Here is an 11,151-nt window from a genome sequence, read left to right on the forward strand (position 1 = left end):
AAGTTTTATTGAAAACAGACGTACATCCATAAGAACAGTAGCACGTAATTTAGAATTATCGAAAAGTTACGTACACGCTGTACTAAAAAAATTCAAATTCAAACCGTTTCGTGATAATTTAGTACAAGCTTTACATGAAGGAGATGCAGATCGCCGATTAATGTTCTGCCACTGGCTTCGAGTTAATTATCGCACTGACTTTGGTTTTCTTAATAAAATATTATGGTCTGATGAATCTTGTTTTTCCAATTGTGGTATGGAAAATCGACATAACGTGCATACTTGGTCCGATGTGAATCCACATGCGAAAAGAGATAAAGGTTTCCAACGCAGATTTTCGGTGAACGTATGGTGCGGAATCATCGGAACAAAAATTATTGGACCTTTCTTTTTCCATGGTCATCTTAATGGTGACAAATACTTGGAATTCTTGCAAACAACTTTCTCAGATTATTTACGCGATCTTCCATTATCAGTTTTTCGAAATATTATTTTTCAACAAGATGGTGCTCCAGCACACAATACACGTGCTGTAATTAACTTTTTAAATAATAGATTTCCTAATTGTTGGATGGGTACTAATGGTCCTGTACGATGGCCACCGAGATCTCCGGACTTGACACCTTGCGATTTTTTCCTTTGGGGGTATATTAAGGATATTGTTTATGCAACTATTCCTGAAAATGAAGAAGATTTACGACATAAAATCACTAGAGCTGTTGAAAGTATTACAACAGAAATGCTGCAGTTAACAATAAGAAACATTATAAAACGCGTTGAATGCTGTATCGATCATGATGGTAACAATTTCGAACCATTTCTTAATTAATTTGTTAATAAATATTTCATGAAAAAACAATGTTTACTTTCTCAACCTATTTGATATTCCAAATTTGTTCAACAATACTCGATCCAAATTATTACTTTAATACTTTACATGCCGATTATCTCGTAAACGATGCGTCGTAGCAATTTTTTTCCTAATATAATTTTGATTGAAAATTACCTCTACTATGTAAATATGCAAAAAAAATTATAGGTACCCATTTAAAAAACCTACATTGACCTTCATAACTCAAAAAGGTGACGAGTAAAAAAAATTTCTTTACGTGCATTTTGTAGCCAACTAAAAACCATGTAAATTTTCCTTATTAAACTTTCTTCTAACTTCAACCAGTTACGAGATATTTGCTCGGACATTTATGGACGGACACCCTGTATGTATATATAAATATGTAGTTTCTTTTTCACAATTATATAAATTTATTATTACCCTAATAGCCATGCATGTTTTGCAAAATCAGGCAACTTAATGCTGAGCATGAATTTTCGACTAGTTGCTGTGTATTTGCTGAAAACGTAACACATAATCCTACATATTCAACAACATGAGAGCAGATTTGAGACATTTTATGTCAGCAGATTCAGAGCAAACGGAGAGCAACTGTTGCTTATTCTGTTGCCAACAAAATGACTTCTATTCGTGGAAAACATTTTGCTTTATCAATCATTTTCAACAACATAAAAGCAACGTGACAATAATAAAAAAAAATAATTGTGCTGTGCTTTTGTCGTGTATTTGTTATAAACATTAAATATACTAATTATTGTCTTGTAGCCAAATAAAATGTCGAAAATGATTTGTGTGTGTGTGCGCGTGTGTGCGTATGTGATTGTGTGTTTGCGCGAGCGTTACTACAAACCTTGAATTACTTCAACTAGCAAAACGTATGCACATTCCATATTTCCGAGGAATTTTCATGCGTATTTCATTATCAACGGAGAAGCACGCTAAAACAAGAGCGGTATCATGAATTGATTGTCCACGACAGTGTCGAAGGACAGGGTACTTATTGGGTGGCGTACGCGAAGAGAGAGAATCGTGCTATATATTTCGACAGTTTTGATAATCTTCGACCACTGCAAGAATTGGTGCAATACTTTAATAGTGATGTGACACGTATCAAATACAATCACGGGCGTTATCAACGTTACAATCAAAGAAACTGTGGTCAACTATGCCTATGTTTTCTACAATCAGTTGACAATTAATTTAAAGATCAACATTTTGCTATTTAACTCAGTATACAATATGTCACTGACGTTTACGCTAACTGGCAAGAGTAGCATCTTTGTGGTAAGCTACTTTCCAGCTGTAGATTTAAGCGATAGTGATTACAAACTCGGTCTGACAAATTTTGAAACTTACAATACGATACCTAATATAAACTCCTTGAATAATAGATTTTACTATGACAATGACAAGAAAATTATTATTCCCAAAGGATAGTACGAACTGCATGACATTGACAAGTATCTAAGACATGCAATATCTCATGTCCGAAACAATATTACTATGAAAAAGTTGCTTTATAAAGAAATCGATGAAGACGAGGTTAACGAAATTATAATTCATGCCAACAATAATACGATAAAGAGCAAGATCATGTGTTCTTATCGAATAAATTCTACCAAATCTGACAACATTGGATTGCTGTTGGGATTTTTTTTAAATCGTATGCTTGAACTTCGACAATGGCACGAATTAAATTTGCCCATAAATATAATTAATGTAAACAATATTTGCGTAGAATGTAACGTGACCGCTGGTGCGTATAGTAACGACAAGTGCGTGCATACGATATACGAATTTTTACCGAGTGTTCCTCCCGAGTATAAGATCTCGGAAAAGCCTGCACAGATCATTTACCTTCCGATCGTCGTACGGAGCATTACTGACTTGACTATTTGCATTGTGGAACAAAACAATCGATTAATTAATTTCCGCCGAGAAAAATTATTGTTAGATTGCACGTACGAAGACGATAACGTGAGATGCTGGTACTGAATGAGCAAGAGCGAGACACAATTTGCAACAAAAAGATTACGACAATCAAAAAGACAGATATCAAGAATATCCAATTACTCGGTAAAAAGAAACTTACTCCATCAAACGTTGCATATTTAAGATCACTAGAATTCACCGTACAAAATTTCTGAGATGTCTGATATTCTAAACATTGGAGGTGACCCGATTTTTGACGATAGTGTCGTCAAGTTTGAAACTCACTCTTTAATCCGTATGCCAACACTACGTTTGAACATAGTGACAAAATATAATAACAAGATTTATACACATTGCCGTGCAAAAGTTTTCTCTACGTCGAAAGAAGATTAGTGAAGAAAAAAAAAATGATGATGACAATGATGCATCAGAAATCAAACTTGGAAATAATTGTATAGCGTTCATGTTTGATGAAATTTGATATGAAATCAACGGTGTGGAAATTGATCGCAACAGAAACGTTGGAATTATTAGTACTATAAAGAACTATGTATCTCTTACGTGTGACAAAGAAATGATAATGCAGAACGCTGAATGGGACATGTCATCCACTCTATGGGAAAACTATTTCAATTTTTGCGAACTGCTGAATTTACTGCTGGGCTTCTGCGAGGATTACAAACGCATGGTTGTTAACGCGCGCCGTGAATTAATTTTGATACGAGCGCGTAATGATAACAATTCTATTGTGGGAACAAATAGAACGACGGAACCGGAAATTGAATTGTACAAAGTACAGTGGCGAATGCCACATGTTACGTTAAATAAAGTCAATAAATTGTCCATATTATGAGCTTTAGAAAGCGAGCAAATTTAACAAGGGGAGGATCAGGTGAGTCACCCTGGGATTTTGATCTTAATTTTTTTAGTCTGGAAACGAAAAGAAAGTTTACGTCTCCCGGCGTTTGATCGAATAGGCCTTAGTTTCAAAATAATAAATTGGCCATACCGCGTCGCGCTATACGAGGTGTGTTCAAAAAGTATCGCGAATTTTGTGTTTTTTCAAAAATTATTTATTTATTCATGAATATCTATTTTGTCCCCTTCAAAGTAATCCCCATGAGATATTATACACTTGTGCCAACGGTTTTTCCAATCTTCGAAGCACTTCAAAAAATCATTTTTTTTTATCTTGTTCAGCTCCTCCTTCGATGCCGTCTTTATCTCGTCAAGCGTAGCGTAACGTCGTCTTTTCATGGGCCTCTTCAGTTTAGGGAACAAGAAAAAGTCACAGGGGGCCAGATCTGGGGAATACGGTGGCTGCGGCATCATTAGTTTGTTGTTTTTGGCCAAAAAGTCGCGCACAAGCAACGATGTGTGAGCAGGGGCGTTATCGTGGTGCAAAAGCCAATTTTTGTTCTTCCACAAATCCGGGCGTTTCTGGCGGATTGCTTCGCGCAAATTGCGCATAACTTGCAGGTAATATTCCTTATTGACCGTTCTACCCTGTGGCAAGAACTCATGATGCACCACGCCCCTGCAATCGAAGAAAACTGTCAGCAAAACTTTCACATTCGACCGAACTTGGCGCGCTTTTTTCGGTCTTGGTTCGTGCGGCAGCTTCCATTGAGATGATTGAGCTTTGGTTTCCACGTCATAACCATAAACCCACGATTCGTCACCAGTTATGACCCTCTGGAGCAAATTTGGGTCGTCGCGGACAGAGTCCAACATCTCATTAGCAATGTTCATGCGATGCTGTTTTTGGTCGCAATTGAGCAATTTTGGTACGAATTTCGCGGCGACCCGTCTCATGCCCAAATCATTGATAAAAATCGAATGGCACGAGCCAATCGATATGTTTAGGTCCTCAGCAACTTCTCTAACGGTGATTCGACGATTGGCCAATACCATTTTCTCCACTTCATTAATTTTTTCGTCTGTTGTTGAAGTGCTCGGGCGTCCGGCACGCTCTTCGTCGTTCACATCTTCTCGGCCTTCTGAGAACATTTTGTACCACCGATAAACGTTGCTTCGGTCCAAGGTAGCTTCTCCGTATGCCACAGTCAACATTCGGAATGCATCCGCGCACTTAATTTCGTTTTTCACACAAAATTTGATACAGGTTCTTTGATCCATTTTTTTGAATAGGTAAAAATCGAAGACGATCCGAAACACGTGCAAGCAAAGCAGCTGTCAACAATTAAGTGAACATTCAAAATGGCCGAGCTTGTCGGCATAAGTGAGAGACATGAGTACCAACATAACGCCACAAAAAGATCGAAATTCGAATATACGTAACCCGCGAAAATTCAAAATTCGCGATACTTTTTGAACACACCTCGTATGAGCTTCCCGGTAACTGTTTTCCCGACTAGTGCAATCGGCTCCGTGCGTTAGGTGATAGTTTCACAATCGTAAGATCCGGATTCGCTCCCGGATGTGTGCATTTTTTTTTTTTTTTAATAAGTGTATTTATTTATCTTGATGATATTGATATAGTATGCAAATTTCTAAAATAGAAAATTTAATTTAATATCACTTTCTAAACATTAATTTAAATTTAATTTGAATTCAAGTAATAATATATAAAATAATAAATAGGTAATAATAATAATAAACTAGAGATATATTTGACCGATACATGTAACATACAATTTCAAATAAGAAGGCCTATTTGGTTATAGCTAGATCTTAGTACTTTATATATACGTGTGATTTTATATACTTTCTCAGACTCAACGAAACTGCGCACCGTTACTTTCGGTCATATAACACAGTTATGATCGAATAAGAGTTAGTAATATCACTTTTATTAAATTAAAATTAATTTAATAATACTTGATGCTTACTAGCATATATATTAACCCTTCCCCCCCTTGAAAAAACTGTAAAGAATTTATTGCGAAAAATATCACCTCAGCCAGGGTTCGAACCTGGGACCTCCCAAATCTCCGGTACGGGTGTCTTAGCCAACTCGACCACTGAGGCTGTGATGATATTTCTCGCAATAACTGACTATAAGTTAGAACGCATGTAATGACAGCGTGATTTCAAACTAGAGAAATGTTCGACCGATACATGTAACATACAATTTCAAATAAGAAGCTGAGGTGATATTTTTTGCAATAAATTTTTTACAGTTTTTTCAGGGGGGGGGGAAGGGTTAATATAAATGCTAGTAAGCATCAAGTATTATTAAATTAATTTTAATTTAGTAAAAGTGATATTACTAACTCTTATTCGATCATAACTGTGTTATATGACCGAAAGTAACGGCGCGCAGTTTGGTTGAGTCTGAGAAAGTATATAAAATCACACGTATATATAAAGCACTAAGATCTAGCTATGATCGAATAGGCCTTCTTATTTGAAATAATAATAATAATAATAATAATATAAGTTATTTGAAATGGATAACATATAAAGGCAACGTATCTAAATTTTCAAATTGTTTAATTTAAAATTTAATTGGAAATAATATTAACAGTATTTTAAAATCTAGTGTTTAAAATAATTAATCGTAGAAAAAGAATACCAGTGTTAAATTTAAACAATTTGAAAATTTAGATACGTTGCCTTTATATGTTATCCATTTCAAATATAACTTATATGTTATTATTATTACTACTTATTTATTATTTCAAATATTATTACTTGAATTCAAATTTTTTTCAAATTAAATTTAAATTAATGTTTAGAAAGTGATATTAAATTAAATTTTCTATTTTAGAAATTTGCATACTATATCAATATCATCAAGATAAATAAATACACTTATTAAAAAAAAAATGCGCACATCCGGGAGCGAATCCGGATCTTACGATTGTGAAGCAAGCACCTAACACACGGAGCCAACTACATAGATTGGGAAAACAGTTACCGGGAAGGCTCATATGGCGCGCCGCGGTACGGCCAATTTTCACAAATTTATTATTTCGAAACTAAGGCTTATTTGATCAAACGCCGGGAGACGTAAACTTTTTTTTGTCTCCAGAATAACTAAAAAAATTGGGATCAAAATCCCAGGATGACTCACCTGATCCTCCCCTTGTAAATATAAGTTTTCATTTCTGGAATTTACACAAGTAACCCTTGTTGCAGAGCACAGCCAAACATTCGTGGGCTGCCAAAACTGCAACACAATTAAAAAAGCCTCGATTCGTTACCTTTGCGCTACAGACTGATCGCAAGAATATCATGTCTCAAAATGCTACTATTTTTGACGACTATAATTTGATCAATGTGAAACTTTATCTCAACTCTGAATTTTATCCGTACAATAACATCTAGACTTTCGTAAATCTAGATACTCCATCCTGTTTGACATGTACCAACGTTTTCGTAAATCTTATTATGGACGTGATTACTACAATACGCTACTTAACGTGGTCACATTTCTGCAAAAAGAACCTTTTACCGTCATTGACTCTTTGCGACAAAACAAGTCCATCAAAAGTGTTACTGTGGACATGCGCATTGAATTTAATTGCAAAAAAATGTGTCAGCGAGCACTACCGCTTATTGTCTAATCTTACATGATCGTGTAATTGAATACTGTCTATTGTCTAACGTTATGCGCAAAATCATGTAAAATGCAGCGTTAGCAAATATCTTCAATAAAATACCGAGGTATTTTTTAATATGGTACAGTATCGAAAAATTACTTGTCATGTTTGTACCAACATTTGTGGATCTGCAAGGATTCACCGTTGGAAAAAAATTTATTGTAAAGAAAGTAGCGGTATTAAAACAAGAAAACGTTCTCACTCATTACATTTTTACGAATTCCGCGCCATGGAGTGCACTAACAAAATCCGAATAGTCTTGCGTCTTTTGCCTTGTTGCTTATCACCATGAATTGCTTGGAAAGATGGAATAATTCACTATACGAAGACAAAGCATCTGATTTCAACAGCTGTGTATGATGCAAACGATGATTAGGCTGTCGTATACGTTAAGAGGCATGAAAAACGAGAATGGCTGAAGAATATACTTGACGTCAATGTAAGAAATAATGTTATCATCGAGACCGTGAATGCTGATTACAAAGACATTGAATCTTTAAATAATTTGGATACTGCGAACACTATACGATGTGCAAAACATGTTAAGAATTGTGCTATGCAGAATGTAATTAAATTACACAATTATTGGTTACAATGTCAAAAAGATGCTTTAAAATAAAAAATGTATAAATGTTTTTATGGTTTATTTTTATCTTTCCCTGTAATACATAAATAATTCGTAAACATTAGACGTTTGATAATAGTATGGTTGAACATCAACCATACTATTATTAAACGTCTAAAGTACTACATTTGATCGTCTGTAGTACAATATAGTATGGTAGACGTACGATAGACGTATGGTCAATGTACGATAGACGTATGGTAGACGTACGACAGACGTATGGTAGACGTAGACGTATAATAGATGTTTGATATCGGTTCAATAGACGATTGATGCACGTTCAATAGTGCGATCATGTTATAAAAAGGGTTTAATATGCAACGGTCACTTGGTGTGAGACACTGTCATACCTCTTGATAAAACGTATTTCTTATGTTATAGAAAATTTAAGCTGCATGGTAAAATAAAAATTGCTTAGATGTGTTCTTATTTTACTATGAGAACAATGAGGTGTCAACGTCCCAAAGATAAATCACGTACATTTTGATTGTAAAAATAAATGGGCTCTGTTTGTATCAATCTGTCACTCAGTCAGTCAGTCAGCCACTATGAACTGTGACGGTTGCAACAACTTTTTTACTTCCTCGCGGTGTAACGTATCCGGTCTGATTGAGCGAGGGAGCACTATTGTTTGAGAAATAAAAATGTACAAATAGTACGACCTTCAATCCGAGAGCTATCCCAAGTAGTAGTTGTGGTGCTCAGTGTGGCACTTAATTTACGAAGACAGTCGCTATTATAGTGGCAACCGGCTGACCCGGAGGTGGAGTAGTACAATACAGCGCGATTCACTCCCAATCCTCTTCGGAATGTTTTTAACACAACAAATGGTCATTGGGTGGTACAGATCGTACCATTTTTTTTTTTTATCGGGGGGAAAATGCTCATTGCACCCCGGGTTGGCTAGACTACGGGAGTGTGGGACTCGGGACGCGGTACCCCTCGCCGGCACAGACCGCTTGCGCGGCAGAAAGTTGGCGAGGCCCGGCCCGCCTACCCACTAAAAACCCACCGAGCCCATCTCACCCCATTGCGTGGAGGGATCGGGATTGCTAAGGCACACACTCAGATCCCTCCAACGGGGGTCGGAGCATGGAGCTCCCCGACGCGCCAGTTCGTCGAGTTGGGAGTCGGGTTTTGCTGGCTCAGCCGAGATACGTCAGCCAGTAGGGCTTAGCCCGACCCCGGGGATGCGGAGCGAGGCATCACGCACCCCCGCGCCCATTTAGGGTCGTGGGGCCGCTCCCGACATATCGCCGGTGCAATTCCCACGCCCAGGGACGAGCGGTCGCTGCCGCCCGCCCCACCTCCTCCTGTCCACGGCGCTCGCGTGGCCGGGCCGGGCGCCAGGGGAGGGAAGACATCTCGCCTGGCACCGGGCCCCATCGGCCGGGGCCCCGTCCCATCGCATCCCCCGAGCGCTAGGGGCAGCTAGGGGCGGGCACCCGATGAGCGGCACTACAGCCGCTTCCCCTTGCCGAGGACGGGCGGCCCCGGGGAGGGCGCACTGGGCGCGCCTCCCTTGGGCCTCGCCTCCCTCGTGGCCTTACTCCCCCTCCGCTCCCTCTGCGGGAGTTGGGGGGAGGGGAGAGAGAATCACCCTGGCCACGGGGAGGTTATCCCCAGACGCGTGACTGGTCACGCTGATCGCATCGAGCGCGCCGGTCTCGTCGACCGCGCGCGATTTGGGGCGGGGGCTCCTCCCCGGACTCCGAAGTGTCCGAGGTGGACCCCGGCAGCCGAGCATCTTCCGCAGCCGAGAGCCCATCGGCTGGGACCCCGCCCGCGGGAGACGCACCCCCCTTGGCGGTCTCGGCCCCCGCCGGACCGTCGCCCCCAACGGCCTGAGCGCCGCGGGCAGCGTCGGCGTCCGGCGGTGACGGAGGCCGCTCCATCTCCATCTCCTCCTCCGTCCCCGGATCCGGGGAGGAGGGAGGGGGCCCCGGCCCTCCGAGGCATGGGGGGTATCTTGGGGCAGCCCGCGCCACCCGGTCGGTGGCCGGCTGCCCTGTTGCGGGAGGCACACTCGGGACAGAATGGCTGATTAGCGCACCGAGCCCGAGTGTGGCCCTCCCCGCCGCAGTTGAAGCAGCACCGGGACCGGAATAACCGGGGCACCGGTGCTGCATATGGCCCTGGGCCAGGCAGCGGTAGCAGCGCTGAGGAGGCGCCTTGAGCACCTCCACGCGCGCGGCCGCCCAGCCCAGGGCCACTTTCCCCACTTGGCGAGCCTCGCAGCCGCCGCGACCGGGCACTGTGCTATCACAGAGCCCATGCCCCGGCGGCCGCGAGTAACTCGCCCGACTTTGATCTCGGCGGCACTGCAGGTTCCTGCGCCTGCCAGCGCCGCCGCCACTTCCTCCGGCTGGGTTGAGTCCAGGAACCCGGACACCCGGACCCCCACCCTACGCATAGGGCAGGTGATCCGGATCCTCGGGCCCCCAGCCACCCGCCGCATCTCGACCGCGAGGCGCTCCGCAGCGGGCCGACTCTCGGCGCCGGGGATCTCCAGAAGGACACCCCTGGATTGCGAGACCCTGAACTTGAAGCCCAGAGCGGGCTGAGGGAGGATATCCCTCAGATTGATCGCCGCCCTGGACTTCCTAATGATGTCGGTGTAGGAAGCACACCCCGGCTCCACCGTGATCGAAACCACGGAGGACCTCGGGATCCGCCTCCCTACCGCACCCGGGGCAGCGGAGGCCGCCCGTGACGACGACGACCCCTCCCCTGTTTTCCCCCCTTGGGCCCTTTCTTCTTCTTCTCCTTGCCGGGCTGCGACCCCGGAGGAGGAGGGGGCGGCAATGCCGCACCAGCCCCCGCCGAGGCACCAGCACCGGCAACGCCCGGTCGTGGAAGGGAGCGCCCGCGGCCGGTGTTCGAGGGTGCAGGTGCGGGAGCCGACTTCTTCGTCGGCGCCCCCCCGCCGCAGCCCTCCTCTTCTCTTTGCGGCCCACCACGGTCGCCCAACTCGGTCCGTCCGTGGACGGAGCTCGAGCGGGCAAATCCGCGGGGCCGCTGAGGGTTCGGAGGCAGGGGCTCCTCCCGCGGAGCCCGATTCCCCCGACGTCCCCCTCTCACCCGTTTAGCCCCGGTGCCGGCCAGGGAGGAGGCCGAAATGGCCCCCTCCTCGACCCGCGCCAGGCGCCTCTCCATCTCCCCCAACGAGCCCG

At 42.8% G+C, this 11,151-nt stretch overlaps 1 non-coding gene across 1 annotated transcript; it reads right to left on the reverse strand.

Moving 5' to 3' along the window:
- Positions 1-5,700: 5,700 nt before the first annotated feature.
- On the reverse strand, positions 5,701-5,776 carry Trnas-gga. The gene has a single exon. It is a non-coding gene; the product is annotated as a tRNA-Ser (tRNA).
- Between the last annotated feature and the right edge of the window lie 5,375 nt (positions 5,777-11,151).

The sequence above is a fragment of the Solenopsis invicta genome, chromosome 13, assembly GCF_016802725.1.
Source record: "Solenopsis invicta isolate M01_SB chromosome 13, UNIL_Sinv_3.0, whole genome shotgun sequence".
NCBI lineage: Eukaryota > Metazoa > Arthropoda > Insecta > Hymenoptera > Formicidae > Solenopsis > Solenopsis invicta.